Source organism: Peromyscus californicus, unplaced genomic scaffold (assembly GCF_007827085.1).
Source record: "Peromyscus californicus insignis strain IS unplaced genomic scaffold, ASM782708v3 Scaffold_12__1_contigs__length_115047231, whole genome shotgun sequence".
In the NCBI taxonomy this organism is placed as follows: domain Eukaryota; kingdom Metazoa; phylum Chordata; class Mammalia; order Rodentia; family Cricetidae; genus Peromyscus; species Peromyscus californicus.
The window spans coordinates 23,165,625-23,183,500 of NW_026294413.1; the positions used below are offsets into that span (position 1 = coordinate 23,165,625).

Here is a 17,876-nt window from a genome sequence, read left to right on the forward strand (position 1 = left end):
AGCTGTCATGAGTTTTGCCATAGTTTGGATCTAGAAAATCTCAAGTCCAGTGTGCTAAAGTCCTGATCTTCAGCTGACCACTATTAGAAGTATAGCCCCCTTGAACTAACAAACTTGGGTCCTCCACAAGAGCAGCAAGCAACTTTAAATGGAGATTGTTTCTTTAGTGTGATGGGGGTTGAACTTAGGACTTTGTGCAGACTAGGCAACACTCTAATCACTACAACTCCAGCCCAATACTCAACATGTGAAAAGCTATTTCCTCCTCCTCTTTCTCTTCCATTTTCTCTCTGTCAGCCATATTGTATCAGAGGAGTAGGCATCAAGATGAACACATGAGCAGCTGAAGAGATGGCTCTCCACTTAAAGTCGCTTGCTGCTCTTGTGGAGGACCCAAGTTTCTTAGCACTCATATGGAGCAGCTCACAATGCCAGCAACTCAAGCTCCAAGGAATCAGTGCCCTTTTCTCTCTCTCTCTCTCTCTCTCTCTCTCTCTCTCTCTCTCTCTCTCTCTCTCTCTCTCTCTCTCTCTCACACACACACACACACACACACACACACACACACTCTCTCTCTTAAATACAAATAAATTAATTTTTAATAAATTAAAAAAATCAACACATGAAAGAAGACAATCGACATTAAGACTGGAAACCCTACCCACCCAGGACTACTTACACAGCATGCCCAAGATTTCCAAATGTCCAAGAAGATGGGTGCTGGGGTGTCAGGGCTTTTGAGCCCACTTTCAATTCTCAGTACTGCCTTTCTATTTCTTAGTAAATTGCCTCTATTTTTATCATTATCCTTATGTTCTTGCTCCAGTTTCTTCTTCCAGGACATAAGTATGTGGAAGTCTCAGTAGGCATCCCTCTCTACTGAGACCCACACCTACAGATGACTTGTACAAGATGTGTGTTCAAGATTAATTCTGAAAACAAAGTTTCATGTCAGTATGTTCTTCAGGAGCAATTTTGATACAAACAAGGAACAGCAGAGTATGGAGCAGGCATCTATGAGGAAATCCGTGTATATATGCCATGGGCTCCACTGCCCCTCTTGTTGACAATGTCTGGAGGCTACTAGAACAGGCAGATGAGAAGATCAAAATGCCTCTTCCAGACTTTCATCTTTGAATTAGTCTCTTTCTGCGAAAACAGTGGAGGACGAGGCTTCGCTTTGCTTTCACGATACACAAACATGAGTCAATTCTAGCTGGGGGAAACGCTCAAACATGTGGCATAGCAGCCTCCTTCCCAGAGGCCAGCGGGTTCACAGAAACTGCAGCCCGGGTTACTGCAAGTTCACGTCTGTCCTTGACAGGATGTTTACTGAGTCACAGCAATACAAAATTAAATAAAGGCAAATTCCACAAAAATCTAAATCAGAGGATGTTAGGGGGTCACTGTTACCTAACAAATTCTGGGGAAATTTCTGACATGCTAGATGACTAGTAAGTTAAGGAAAACATTTCAAATTTCCAATATCACTACTTCTACATAATAATTTACAAATAACTGGAAGTAGGTGGAACTTACTGTGGTCACCCAACAATTCTCAATGTCAACCAAGAGCAAACCTTGAAGGGACCTCTGTGATTATCTAGTAGCTGATATTCAAAGCTCCTTACAAAGGATAAATCATTGTACAAGGAAGACCACGAAGCCCCGTCATTTAAAGAGGCAGAAGCCCACGGACAGCATTGGATGGTCCAAGATAACAAGCTCAAGACTTCCTCCTGCTTTCTAGCGCTCTAGCCCAGCCTCTTGGCAGCTAGAGAGAGAACTGCTAAGCATCTCACTATTTTATCCTTTGCACAATTAGGCTGAACAACTCCCGCTTCTCTATAGTAAGACTTTCTGCCTCGCATAGTTAAAATTGTGTAAAGTGGAAAGAAGAGAGGAGAAAAAAGAGGAGGAGGAGGAAAAGAGGAGGCAGAGATGAGCTTTTATTAAATTAAGAATAGTAATACAGAGTATAGTGACCCATGCCTGTAATCCTAGCACTTGGAGATTAAGGCAGGACGATTACCATGAGTTCAGAGCTAGCCTTTGCTATATAGTAAGTACCAAGCCAGCCAGGGTTGTATAGCTGTAGCACAAATTGTTAGAAGGTCTTATCAATAAACACAAACCTGGAGCCAGGTATTGGGGTGAATGCTGGAAGATCAGAGAAGCAGAACAAGCCACAGCCTCACAATTCCTCAGCTGATCCCGTTTCCTCAGACTGGAAGCCTCTGAGTCCTCATCCAAATGGATCTCAGCTGAACTGCTGCTCTAAAGCCTAAAAGCTTAACCAGCTCTAGTTCCTGGTTTTCACGCCTTAAATACCTTTCTGCTTTCTGCCATCACTTCCTGGGATTAAAGGCGTGAGTCACCATGCCTGGCTTTTTCCAGTATGACTTTGAACTCACAGAGATCCGGATGGATCTTTGCCTCCCAAGTGATAGGATTAAGGCGTGTGTGTGTGCCACCATTTTCTGGCCTCTATGTCTATCTAGTGGTTGTTCTGTCCTCTGATCCCAGATAAGTTTATTAGGGTGCACAGTATATTGGGGAACACAATATATCACCACATATAGCAGGACCATGTCTCAAAAAATAAACAGCAAAGAGTAGCAATAATTGGTGCTAGGATACAAATGGGCAGCTATATTCAAAATAGACAAACAGAAACATCAACCCCTACTTTTCATCTTACAGGAATACAAGGCCAAAGGAATCTTTAACTTCATTGTAAAATCTGAATCTATGAAACTTCCAAAGAGCAACATTAGGGAAGCCCAGCATGGTGGTGTACATTTTCAACCCAGGATTTGGAAGGCAGGAGCAGAAAGATGAATAGTTCAAGGTCATCCTCAGCTACAAAGCAAACCTGAAGTGAGCCTGGGGTACATGTGACACTGTTTCAAATAACCAAAAGATTTTTTTAAAGTATTAAAGATCTTTGTGGTTTTAGTTATAGAAAAAATATATTAGATATGAACTAAAGCCACAATGCAGAAAAGAGAAAAATACGTATTTCTTCCAAATGAAAGATACTCTACTCTTTGAAAGATATCAAGAAAAAAAAGGAAAATTGAACCACTGGGAGAAATATTTGCAGAACATACCTGGTAAAGAACCAATCCAGAACATGGAACTCTCAAAAGTAATCCAATTTAAAAGATAGGCACCTAAGACCAGCCAGGTGGCTCAGGAGGTAAAGGTGACTGTCACCAAGCCGTTTGGGTGGAGGAAGGGTGTGAGCACAAGGCCTGTGTGGAGGTCAAAGGACAACTTGCAGGAGTTGGTTCTCTCCTTCCACCAGGTGCGGCCCAGGGACCAAATTCAGGCGGTCCAAATCACCTGTGATAATAAACCCTGAACAATCCTATGTGCCTCATATCCTTACTCCAGACAAACTCTGAACCCTCTAGATGAATTCTTTGCTATTTTCTATGTAGTAAACATTATTTCATAGCCATTGGTATCTATCAGCTATTTGTCCAGACTTCCACAAATTACTACAGGAGAGGGCTATTATCTAGAGTCCAGCAGAGAATGCAAGATGCTCAAAACAAATAATCATTAAGAAAACGCAGGTTAATGCCACCCACTGTTACTACGACATGCTTTGAAGAATTGATGAGAACAGGAAAAGGTGGCCAGAACCTCCTAAAGAAGGAGGACCTCTTGCCCTTGACAGCCAGTGCTGCCTTAGCTAGAAGCTGTTAATGATCTTGGTTTAATGGACAGTTCTGTCTGGGCCAAAGGAAAGAAATACCAAAACTGTTTAGGCATACTGGTTCATGTCTGGCTTCTTGTTATCTCGCTCTGCTTTGCCACAGCAGCAACCCTCTTGAGCACAGGTATCTGTGTGCAACTAGATACTTCCTTGGCACTTGAAGGAGTGTGCAAGAACCCCAGTCCAATAACCAGGATGGGGGGCACATGAACACCTCGTGGTCAATCCAATTTGCCAGACCAGCCCACTCAGCATGCCTCAACCTAGAAAAGTCTTACAAATTCTAGATAAAGGCTCGGGGTGGGAAGAATTTCTTGGGGGTCACTTCTGCCATATGGGAGTCCTGCTTGCTTGGTTGCTTTTAGGCACTCTTTTATAATAAAACTCCTTCCTAAAACTCACTCTTGCATTGTACCAGGCTTTTTCTTTGGGGCCACCAACCAGCTCCCAAATCATGACACGGAGACTTCTTATTAGTTAGGAATGCTTGGCCTTAGCTTATGCTCATTTCTGGCTAGCTTTTTTTCTTTAACTTAAATCAACCTGTTTCTCTTCATCTACGTTTATGCCTTGGGGCTTTTTACCTTTTATTTATGTATGTCCTAGTCCATCTAGCTGGCTGGCAGCTACCTGGCTGACTCCAGGCAGTTCTCTCATTCTCTCCTCTCTTCTCTGGAGCCTAGAGTTCTCCTCCTATTTATTCTCTCTGCCTGCCAGCCACACCTATTCTTTCTCTGCCTAGCTATTGACCACTCAGCTCTTTTCAGACCAATCAGGCAAGGTGAAATAGAAACACATCTTTTCATAATTAAACAAGTGCAGCATAAACAAATGTAACACACCTTTACACACTTAAAGTGATATTCCGCAGAATAAACAAATGTAACACATCTTTACATAGTTAAAGTAATTTCCACACATTGCATTGTCTGTAAAATTCATTCCTCAAGAAAAGGGGGTTGGAATCCTCTAGCTGGGGTTCTCTGAGTGGCTGACTATTGACTGTCCAGGGCCCTAGCCTCAGAGTTATGCTCACCTAAGGTGAAAATGCCTCAGTCATACTCAGAGGCCCAAGTTCTTTCCCATTTTCAGAAGCTCGGCACGGTTTCAGCTCTAGCATCACTGAGCACCAGCAAGCACCAAAGCGTCTGTCCTTGGGACTTCTGCTGCTGGTAGCAGTTGTTGAGGTTTGGGTGCTTCGGAATGAACTCAGAGCCTCCCAATATACTACTGAGCTACATTCCAACCCCCGAGCCATCTTTAAACATTTTTAAGATTTCCCATCTCTGCCTCTTTCTGTGGATCCAGGTTGTCGGGAATGTGTTCTCTCTGCTGACTATACTTTGGAGTCATTAGGAGCTCCACTGTGACATAAGCTGATGAAAACAGCCTTTCACCATGTGCCCACCTGTCTCAATCCCTCCCGATGTCTAGAGCAACTTCAGCCATATGGGTTGCAGCATGTGTATCTTTCGGAACTCCAGTTCCCACCCTGCTGTCTCTGGATGAGTGAGACACATGAAACAGGTCCGCTTGGGGATCATCATTTTAGCAAAGCACCTACAACGTAATAGTCAGGGAACTTGCAGATGAACATATTTGTAACGTTGGACAACACAGATCCACTCTACTTTGTCCCTATAGCACCAGATGCTTGATGGATCACAGACAGCCCTCTCTATCTCTTTGTCATAACAATGCTTCATATAAAAGAAGTTAAGTGTATATTTTCTGAATGCAATTGCATGTATGGTTTGTTACCAAAAGGACAGAGGAGGAAAAATCAAAACCAATAGATAATGGTCTCTAAAAGACAGAACATAGCATGCTTCTGAGACAGACAGCCCTGGGCCTGAGGGCAATGGGCTCTCTCAGTTAAGGGGTTGCACACAAGAAATATGATAAAACGTCAGGTGGTGTCTAAGGTCCTTCCGTACTTCCAATTCTAAAAGGTATAGATTTCAGATAATCATGTTTCCTGCTGTGAACAATTTTACCAAGACAGAAAGACAAGAAATAAATTAATAGATGGACACACATCAGCCTGAAAACAAATGGTAAATTATGGAACACTGAAACAATTTAAAATAAATTTCCAACAGAAAAAAAATAATTTCCAAGGTTCTAACAATCATAGTGATTAGCATTCCATTTGGAACCTACTTTAACGGGCTTAACTTTTTATTGTATTTTTTATTTATTCAGAAGAGAGAGTGTGTTCTCACAAGTGCAAACACTCCAATGTGGAAGTCAGTTCTTTCCTTTCATCACGTGGGTCCCAGGAGTTGAACTCAGGTCATCAGGCTGGGTGGGAAAAGCCTTTACCAGCTGATACACTCACTGCACCAGGCCCCCATAGCACGTTTAATTTTAAAGAAAGACTATAGCAAGCCAGGCATTGTAGCACATACCTTTAATCTCTACAATAGGAAGCAGAGGCGTGCAGATCTGAGTTTCAGGCCCCCCAGTGCGATGGCTAACGTTATGTCTTAACTTTAAATTACTGTGTTTAAGAAACTTACAAAACAAAAATGCCTCTAACCTATAAGCCCCACTTGCCCAAGGACAGACAGCTTGCTGGAATGGTGGGGGCTGTTCGTGTAAGATAACAAGCCCAGTGTTTCACTTCTGGAAACTGGTTCCATCAACTACACAAGATGTGTGCTTGATCATACGTAGGTCAAAAATAAGTAGCCTTGTGGGTTTTCTCTTTATAAGCCTCTGACTAATGTACTTCGTGGCCACACTGTGGGAGTCCTGGGTATGGTCCTGGCCAATATCCATGGCCTGGCCAGTATTTAATATTTAATAAAGCCTCTCCTTATTAAAATGTATTCATCAGCAGCCTCATAACATCAGTACCTCATTGTAAGGCCATGTCTCAAAAAGAGAGAGAGAGACAGAGAAAGAAAGAAAAAAGATCAGGCAAATTCACATGTGCAAAATGAAAGCAGAGATGACTGAACTGCAGATGAAGGGGGGGTGGAGACAAGCAGGCAGGAGGTTCTTAGCATCATGGGAAAGCCCAGTACCACCCTGTCTCCCAAAAATCCCCAAGGAAGAGCTCTGATCTGTACAACTCCATTTGAAAACTTCCCTCAAGAATAACATTACAGGGCTGGAGCAATGGCTCAGCAGTGAAGCACATGCTCTACACCCGTATGAGGCAGCTCACAACCACCTATGACTCCAGCTCCAGGGGCATCTGATACGCCTAGCTGCTGTGGGCACCTGCACTTACGTGTACATAGACACATATAGTTAAAAATAATGAAAATAATTATTTTTTAAATTGAGGGAGGAAAAAGTAACATTACTCTTGCATGCTGGGGGATATTTTTCTGCATGGTGTGAATATATGTTGTTCCCATTGGTTAACAAATAAGCTGCTTTGGCCTATGGCAAGGCAGCTTAGAGGCAGGCAGGAAATCCAAGGAGAGAGACAGGAAAGAGTAACAACATGCCAGCAGACCACCGGTAAGCCACTAAACATGTGGCAAAACATAGATTAATAGAAATGGGTTAATTTAAGATATAAGAGCTGGCTAGCAAGAGGCCTGCCATAGGCCATACAGCCTGTAAATAATATTAAGCTTCTGAGTGATCATTTTATAAGTGGCTGTGGGACTGGAGAAACCTTTCAATCACACATGCAGCTTTCAAGAATAGATGTAGCTCAATTCTACTATAGATTCTCAGCTCCTGAGTAAATTTGGCTAGATTATTGATGAGAACATAGTATAGAAACTGATCAAATGGAGCAGGAACCCAAAGCAGTAATTCCAAGAATGTGCTTGCTGGAGGCCAGAAACGCCAGAGGAAGTTCCTGTCCACCTTTGTCATCACCTAAATGTTCACCTCAGCCTAGAGGAGACATGACTGCAGGAGTGAACTGAGAGGTATCTGAACCGCTTTGTTGGGCCAGCTGGACTGAACAGCTCATCCCCTCCCCATACCTCACCCTGGTTTCTATCACAAAACCTTTAATAAGTCCTCAGACTTCATAGTAGCCTATTTCCTAAAACCCTTTCTATATAGGAGTTTTGTGTGCTCGTGCTCTCTCTGTCTCTGTCTCTGTCTCTCTCTGTCTCTCTGTCTCTCTGTCTCTGTCTCTGTCTCTCTCTCTCTCTCTCTCTCTCTCTCTCTCTCTCTCTCTCATGATTCATCTATAATAAACTTTCCTCTAAAACTCACCCTCTATAGTCCATTAATTTCAAATCCTTCAAACTTTTTAGACAAACCCTAAAAGCAAGTCAAGAAAGATTAAGCAGTTAAGAAGAATGCTATTACTCTAACAAAGGACCCAGGTTTAGTTCCCAGTATCCACATCAGACAGCTCACAAATGCCTGTGAGTCCAGCTCCCTCATCTGGCCTCTGTAGGCATCAGCATATACATATACCCAGGCACACACATAGACACATAAAATAAATACATTTTCATTTTTATTGTTATTATTGTTGTTGTTGTATTAAGCCCAAAAGTCATCAGTGTGGGATGACTTTGGTGACTATCAAGTTTCCAGGACCCTAGTTCTCCATGAAATTCTCAGTTGTTTTCAAAGACACTCCAGTACTCTCTTATCACTTCAAAATAATCTTAACAGTTATAACCGGAAATTTCTCTGGTCCTACCTTGCCTAGCAGTCAAATCTCTCCCACCAGTGATCCCATGGCTACTTATAAAATAATTACTCAGAGGCTTATATTAATTACAAACTGTATGGCCTATGGCTTCAGTTTCTTGCTAGGTAGGTCTTTCATCTTAAATTAACCCATTCCTATTCATCTATACATTGCCATGTGGTCATGTCATTACTGGTCTGCTGGCATCTTATTGTTCCTTCAGTGGTGGGCTGCGTCTCCTTAACCCCACCCTTCTTCTTTCTATATCTCTCTTAGATTTTCTCACCTGGCTCCATCCTGCCCTGCCATAGGCCAGTGCAGCTTTATTATTATCCAATGGGAGTCACACATATCCACAGCATACAGAAAGACATCCCACAGCAAACAGTCATTCTGCATGTCTGTCTGATTTGTTTCACTCATATATCCAAATACACTGAAAAATCACTAGCACATAATGTATACTCAAGTATTTATTGAATAAGTGAATACTCTCAATATAATATAGCTTATGATCATTTATTAAATTGTGACTTAAGATACTGGTCAAAATTGAATGGCAAAGGCCATCTTTGCCAGAAAATAATCACAATTTTAAAAGAATATTAAGTAAATGAAAATAACTCATCAAGAGTGTTAGATTTTCATAGTAGACTTTCCATAGTCCACATCTCCAGCCCACAACTATTACATCACTCCATATCTGCGGGTCTTTATTAGTGCTTCACATCAGTACAGTGAGCTATGTCTTTTCTAAATTAAACAAGATTGTAGGGAATGAATGAGATGGGCTCATGCCATAGCGTGGGTAAGGTCCCAAAGCCTTTTCTAAAAAGAGAAAGGTAAGTTGTTGTTATCTCAGGCACCGCACCACCACTATGTGATCCCAAAGTAAAGCTTCGCAACTCTCACATTAAAAGCTTCGATTACAGGTGTAAAGTAGTAATCCTGAGCTTATTTGAGCTTGAGTAATTCCAAGCACTTGATAGGTTAAAAGCCCCATAAGAAAGCTCACAATCATCAAAGAATCACCCTCTTATTATAAAAGGTTTTCTTTTCTTTTTTTTTTTAAGGCAGGGGGTGATTTAAAAAGGAATGTGGAGGCTATTCTCAACTTATTTACCTAGCACCCCTCTTAGTGGCTAAAAGCTCTTTTAATAATGCAATGCATTCTCATCTTTGTTAGCTACTGAAAGGAGGCTTGGATTTCACACTCACATTCAGGGGTAGCTGCTGTGGAATGCATTAAATAAGGAATGTTTTATCCAAAGCTGAACAACCCTAATCTTCAGGTGTGGACTGACACAAAGAGAGAGACATTCACAGAATTCAAGAGAACCAACATGTAAGAAACCCTCGCTCCTGCAGCCGTGTTACATTACCTGCTACTCCTTTTAGAGAGGTGCCTTTCCCCTGCACTCAAAGACAGAAAGTATTCATACTCATGCAAAGAAGCCAACAGAGAAAATTTACTCAGTGTCTATTGTGGTCCAGGTAAGATGCTGAGGGCATCTTCAGGAGAAATATGGTGACGTCACTTACATATACACACTTGTATATGTATATGTAATACATGTACACATACAGTTCTATTTGTGACTTGGTTTTATAGGAAGTCTTTTTCAATTGTGTGTAGTTTGTGGAAACATTTGCAAATTTTCCTCATGCATCGTAATTATTGTTTGGCTTATATGTTCATCTGGAGTAGGTAAACTTATAAATAGTATGTTAATTTTATGAGCTATTCTCTATGTCTACAAATATTATGTCTCATTGACTGACTTCTTCAAGTAACTTAGTAAGTAACCGTCATTCTTTAAAATTTAGTTGACATTTAAATATAGGACTCTCAGAAGGTTCGTCCACCACCTCAGAGCTTGTCTATAGCAACAAAGATGACTGAGGGTTTCCCTTCTTGGTTCAGCACTTTTCCCAGTACTTTTGCCAGTTTCAGAGAGAAAATACCTCCCCCAACAGTGTGTCTGATTTCCTCTTGAAAGTAAAAACACACCACAAAGATGAAGAAGGGTTGCCTATTGGGACAAACATCAATTTCCCAAGCAAGTTTATTTGGACATTATTCATGAAAACACTTGTTTTATAATAATAATTTGCATGACAATAGATTTTATAGCTGCAAGGAAATAGAGGATACAACTGTTTGAATATGTTTCTATAATGGACAGGGAGTTGAGTGAATTCTGGAACAAAATGTTTCTTGCAAACTATTTGCTTTGGCTGGTAGATTTAACCCAATCACTTCAATAAGTGTACTTTCTATACAACAAAATCTCATTATTTAAAGATGGAATGCTACTAGTCCATAACTTTCATCAGGATATTGTTCAAATGAGTATTTTCTAATTCCCTAGAGGTTTGCTCTCCCCTTCAAAAACCAGGCTAATATCAAATGAGAAGACCAAAGCATTCGGCTTAAGGTGCCATCACATTTCAAGATCATTTTGTGGCTACCCCAACCCTTGAGGAAATTTGGAAAAGCTGGAAAAAACACACAAAAAGCAAAAACGAAGAATCCAGCCCTTCCTTTCAGTTGCATGCTTGTAGTGTACCTCACCTTCTGCGTGGACTTTGCCAGCCAACATATGTACAGAAGTACTCTGACCTCTGCTGCCAGGAATTGGAACTTTTCTCATGTTTTGACTTCAGCTACATTTTTCAGAAAAATGCACAGTACCCAGTAGTAACTATGACCCTGGAATCCATAGTTTCCTCCTGAACCCACAATGCTAAGATTTGATTTCAGTGCCACATGTTGGTTTGGTGATAATCTTTCTAAAGTTTTTGCAAATTATCAAAGTACACCAAGTCTTTAATGCTGTTGATGGGTAGGTATTTTACAGAATGAGCAGTTCTTAAACTGAGGTTAGTCAGTATGCTCTTGGAGTCAGAAATACACACACACACACACACACACACACACACACACACACACACACACACCCTGCCCCTGAGCATTCTTAACTTTAATGCAGATTCAAGTGTTTAAGAATTAAACAATGTGAAGTTTGTTACAGCCACTTCCCTCAATTGTTGCTTATTAAAGTTTTCAAAATAAAATTTCAATGAAGCAAAAACACAAGGAAGCCATGCACTCAGATTTAGGAAACTAATTTGATATTGAATGGACCATTTTATAGGGAACTTTTTATCTCTGAAAAACTTCCAAGTTAAAAGTTTAAAATCAATTAAGAATCAAAGAGGAAACCACCGATTCCCAAACTCCTTTTGATTTACCAATGAATTTAAGAAATAGGTTAACTATAATGTCGTATAGATAGTCAAGCATTAAACGACACATATGGGTTGTCGAGACGGCTCCATGGGTAAAGGAGCCTGCTGCCTGACGATACACACCCGATGACTTCAGCTGGAGCCCCAGAACTTCTAAGCTCCACTTATGTACCCTGGTATGTGCACCTACACACACACTTACATCGTTCACACACACACACACACACACACACACACACACACACACACACACACACACACAATAATAAAAATAATAATAATAAACAACTTTTAAACTCAGACACATATACAAGTATGGCTGTAGCTCGGTTGATAGAGTGCTTGCCCAGCATGTAGGAAGCTCTGAGTTCAATGCCAGCACTACTCAGACTAAAGCTTGTCCTAGCACTTGGGAGCTAGAGGCAGAAGGATCAGATATGAGAGGTCACTCTCAGATATACACTGAGTTTGAGGCCAGCTTGGGACACATGAAACCCTGTCTCAAATTTTAAAAATAAACATATAATACATGGGTTATAAGTCACAAAAGTATGAGGAACTATGACTTTCTGTTTCCGTGTTCAGCACTTTCTGTGTTTTGTTCTATGGACATGTGTTCCCTTTATAATTATAAAATATTAGCTCTTAAATTCCAGCTCATACCAGAACTTATGTATATAACATCATACTAAAACATATAACATTATATATACATATATATGTGTGTGTATGTGGAGAGAGAGAGAGAGAGAGAGAGAGAGAGAGAAATAAGAAAAAGAAAAATAGTTAGATGGAGCTTAAAAGACTGTTATTGATTTTGTTCCAAGGAGCTGGAAATCACAGCCATAACCAACCCCAGATGCCCTGAGGACCTCAGATATTCTCTGTTCTCAGCGTGTCAGCCTTTGAGAGTGTGAGCATCAGACTATGTACCTCAGAATCACAAGGTGGCCTCTGGCCATCTGTCTCCTTATGCTCTCATTCAAGTATGAAAAAAAGGAGGAGTGAGACCAAAGGGGATGCCGATACTCTATCCCTCTTTCTAGCAAAGCAGTGGCTCTGCTAGAGGTCAGATCCATTAGTCTTTATGACACGTAGCACCAAGGGTGTCTGTGACGATGATTTTTAAAATCTGGATTGACTAGCAGTCTCATAAATATCAGGATCCAGACAATACAGAAGAGAGAATGGACTTTGGGTGAATAGTGCATGATGTTTGCCATAGGTAAATCATGTGAAAAGATAGGGTAGGTAGCCATGAGAGGGAAATAAAGTTAGATCATGCCTTCTACTTCAGTTAATATCAAGCATATCTCTGACTGACTCCAAAGCCAGGCATGGTAACCCATGCTTTTATGGCAGGCTGCAAGGGAACTTACTACTTAACTGAAAATTCTTAGCAAAAAGTTTGAGAAGGGAAAACATCCAAAATATCTTTATCACCAATTCAGCTAACTGTACATTCTGGATTTTATTTATTTGCTTGCTTTGGTTTGGACTTGGTATTTATACATGCTCTCACTCTAAGCTGAAAAGCATGAGGGAAGAACTGGGAAGACAACCCAGTTGGTAGAATAATCGCAGCCCTGGGGAAGCAGAGCTGACTAGCCATCCTAGCCAAATCCATGAGCTTCCCTAGATATGGCCTCTCAGCTTTGGGCCTTCTAGCCCCTAGAACTGTAAAATGACTTAACCTTCATTCTTTATTAGTTTCTCAGTCAATGGTATTCAGTTACAGCAACAGAAAATGGACTGGCAAATGATCTAATAAAACCACTTTCCTAGCAAGAAAACAGTCCCAAAAGGGAAGATTCTGTTGCTGCAAGAACTTCATACTAGTTACTCTTGAACAAAGGCTTTAAGGCCAAGAATGGGGAAGCCTCAAGAAGCCAAACCGTCAGTGCGCACAAACTGCAATCCCCAGTACCATCCTCGGGGACATTCAACTGTTCAGGCTGAGCTGCAGGAGAAACCTGGAGCCGAGAAATGCTCTCACCCTTGGCAGCAAGACCACTGTTTCCACCAGATCCTGTCCTATCCTGTGTCCTGCAGCCTGGGGCAGTGAGCCACAGTGAGCCTTTACAACATGAAAAGTACCATAAAGAGAGAATACCAACTATGCAGTCAGCAGTAAGCCCCATTCTTAGGGGGCTCATGCCCTCTTTGCAATCAAAAGCCCTGAATGAAGGTATGCCAGCCCACACAGGAAGCCTCTAGGGTATTCTCCTCCAACAGAGCAGCTTTCATGGACTGCAAAGCTAAGTGCAGAAGCACAAAGGGGATAGGATGGCAGTGGCTGCGATAGATGAGGCCAGGCAGGGCTTTGCCTCGCTCCTCTTAATCTTCCTCCCCTCTATCAAGCAATCTCCTTTCTCCTTATCAGCCAGACTTCCAGAAAGAGAACTCTATACTGCAGATCCTCACCTCCGCATCTCCGATTTACTTCTCAGCGGATTCCAATTCATCTTCCACCTCCACCCAAGAGCACTGACTAGCTACTACTGAAATCTTAGTTTGCAGATTCAGGATTTTTTGTTCAGTTCCCTATCTACCTCCTTTTGATACTATTTCTATGTTTAACCATTTGCAGACCACAAATCAGTTTAGATATCTGATGAATGTTATGAACCCTTCTTCTGAAAAGCCCCCACCCCCACCCCTTCTCTCTGCACAGGGGCCAGAAACCTCACAAAACTTCATCTTGGACCAATCTAGTCAGCAGATCCCAGGCTAAAGGACAGCTGCCCGTTCACCTGATCATAGTAGCAACTTCCTTTTAAGAGAATACATAGAATCAGTAGAAGGTTGGAGGAGGTCAAAATATATACAATCTCCATCTTTCTAAAATATTCAAAGATTTATAGTCTTTTTAGACAGACTACAAAATATAAATGAGTCCTGTAGTGAGTAAATAGCCTAAATAACATCATTTGGCTATGATTTAAGTGTGCTCCCAAGGGTGTATGTGTTGGGAAATTTGATTCCCCCTACATCTGTGGCATGGAGGTAGCATGGATCTTTAGGAAGTATGGCATCATAGAAAATGACTGGGTCATTGGGCTGCTGTTCTTAAAGGGAAGAAAGATAGTTCTCATAGGATCCTGGTTAGCTCTCCACAGAGGTTTTCTTATGAACAAGAAAGATTGGCCCCTCCCTGCTTCCTGGCTTCCTGTATCACCACATAATCTCTCCTCACCACATGTCATACTCATGTCATGATGCCTTTTGTCTGGGTTTCTATTGCTGCAACAAAGCATCATGACTAAAGCAGCTCGGGGAGAGGGGCTTATTTGGCTTTCATTTCCATAGCACTGTTCGTCCTCAAAGAAAGTCAGAATGGGAACTCAAGCAGGGTAGGAACCTGGAGGCAGGAGCTGAGGTAGAGGCCATGGATGAGTGCTGCTTGCTCCTCATGATTTCTTACAGAATCCAGGACCACTAGCCCAGGAATGGCCCCGCCCACAATGTGCTGGGCCCCTCCACATCAATCATCAATTAAGAAAATACCCCACAGACCTGCCTACAGCTGATCTTACAAAGGCATTTTCTCAATTGAGGCTCCCTCCTCTCTGAGGACTTTAGCCAGGACAGTATCACTATAGTAAAATGCAGCTATGGGGATCCTTGCCTGAGCCAGTATCCTGCTTAGACCTTTTGGGCTCCCATGGTGTGACATAAATAAATCTCATTTTTTTTAATACTACAGAGCTTCAAGCACTTTGTGATAGCAATGCAAAATAATTAGTAACCTTAGAAAGAGCCACATAACAAGCTTCTCTAAGCCAATCTGAATAAGACAATTAAAGTGATGGCATCTTTTTAGATTTATAAAGCTACCTGAGAATTTCTTATAATTTGGCTTTATCCTAAAATTCCATTTATAGATGTAAAACTTTTTTAAAGAAAATTTGAAATATCACTGAAAAGCACAAAGAAAACATCACAAAAAACGCCACTGAGAAAAGTCTTGGATCTGCCTATAATCCCAGGACTAAAAAAGACAGAGGGAGGGGGGTGGTGCATCCAAGGCCCACCAGGGCTGCACAGCAAGTTCTAGGCCAACCTGGGTCATATTGTAAAACCCTGTCTCATAAAATCAAGGAAGAAAAGAAAAAAGAATATTGACAAAGGGGAGAAATACAAACAAGAGAATTCCTAGAAAAGCTAGCCATAAGTAATGTCAAGAGCACACAAGAGATACGTTATCTTCAAAGTAGAAACAGATGGATTTCTGCTCAGTGTTATCTAATTGGAGAATTAAATTACCTTCAGATTTGCAATCTAATCTAATGACAACCATATAACTAAAGACAAAGATATAAATTCTTTTTCTATTTGAAAATAATATTTTTGTCACTGTCAGCCTCAATTAGAAAGCATAAACTTTTCAGATGGACTATAAGCAGAAATATGAATGTGAGTATACACATGACTATTAATGCCTTACAAGAGTGAGTAGAAATATCCCTTCGGTACAGATCTGAATGGAGAATTCTCAACAGAAGAATCTCAAATGGCTAAGAAACACTTAAAGACATATAAAACATCCTTAGCCATCAGGGAAATGCAAATCAAAACAACTCTGAGATACCATCTTACACCTGCCAGAATGGCTAAGATCAAAAACACTGATGACAGCCTATGTTGGAGAAAATGCAGAGTAAGGGGAACACTCCTCCACTATTGGTGGAAGTGCAAACCTGTACAGCCACTTTGGAAATCAATATGGTGGTTTCTCAGGAAACTGGGAATCAATCTACCTCAAGTTCCTTCTATATCACTCTTGAGCATATACCAAAAGGAAGCTCAATCATACTGTAAGGACACTTGCTCAATTATTTTCATAGCAGTATTATTCATAATAGCCAGAACCTGGAAACAACCTAGATGTCCCTCAACTGAGGAATGGATAAAGAAAATGTGGTATATTTACAAAATTGAGTATTACTTAGATGTGAAAAACAATGGCATCAGGAAATTTGAAGGCAAATGGATGGAACTAGAAAAAAAAAAACATCCTGAGTGAGGTAACCCAGATCCAGAAAGACAAACATGATATGGTCTCACTCATAAGTGGATATTAACTGTAAAGTAAAGGATAACCATGCTATAATCCACAACCCTAGAGGGACTAGGTAACAAGGAGGGCCCAAAAGAGGACACATGGATCTCCCTGGGAAGGGAAAATAGACTAGATCTCCTGGGTAAACTGGGGGGAGGGTGGGGATGGGAAGATGAGGAATCAGGTCGAGGGGTGGATGAAGTGGGAGAATAATGAAAGAGAATGGTTTGATGGGGGCATATTTCGGGGTTAGGTAGAAACCTGATGTAAGGGAAACTCCCACAAAACCACAAGGATGACCCCAGCTAAGACTCCTAGCAATGGTGGATAGGTAGTCTGAACTGGCTATCTCCTGTAATCAGATTGGTAACTATCCCAATTGTCATTGGAGAGCCTTCGTCCAGTTACTGATGGAAACAGATGCAGAGATCCACAGCCAAGCCCTGGGCCCAGCCTGGAAAACCTGCTGAGGAGAGGGAGGAAGGATGACTGTATGAGTCAAGGGGTTCAGGGTCATCACAAGGGAACCCACAGAAGCAACTGGCCTGCTCATGGGAGCTCACAGGCTACAGACCAATAGCTAGGGAGCCTGCATGGAACTGGCCTAGGCTGTCTGCATACGGTGATGGTTGTGTGGCTTGGTCTACTTGTGGGACTCCTGGCAGTGGGAGTGGGACCTGTCCCTAAGGCTTTGGCTGGCTTTTGGGAACCTGATCCTAATGCTGGATTGCCTTGACTGACCTTAATACAAGGAGAGAAGCTTAGTCCTACATCAACTTTATATGCCATGCTTTGTTGGCACCCATGGAAGACCTGCACCTTTCTGAACAGAGGTGGAGGTAGGGTAGATTGAAGAGGGGGAGCAGAGGGGAGGGGAGGAAGGAAGGGGAGGGGGAGGGAAGCTGCAGTCAGGATATAAAATAAATGAGAAAATTAATTAATTTAAAAAAGAAATATCCCTTCAAGAATCAGAAACTGTCTATGTTATAAATACCTTGTTCTCGGCTTCAAACGTATTGTGGAGAGTTAGAGGAAATTTTTTATATGATAAATATTAATTTATCTTATAAACTATTTTTATTTATGTGTATGTGTGTGTATCTGTGTGTGAGTATATGCAGGTACATGTGGATGCACAGAGAGGACAAAACAGTGTGTCAGATTGCCTGGAACTGGAGTTTCAAGCAGTTATGAATTGCTAGATGTGGTTG

At 41.4% G+C, this 17,876-nt stretch overlaps 1 protein-coding gene across 8 annotated transcripts in view; it reads right to left on the bottom strand.

Moving 5' to 3' along the window:
* Nucleotides 1-17,876, bottom strand: part of Lmo7 (LIM domain 7) — a 216,058-nt gene that overhangs the window by 165,490 nt on the left and 32,692 nt on the right. The gene's annotated exons all lie outside the window — the stretch shown is intronic.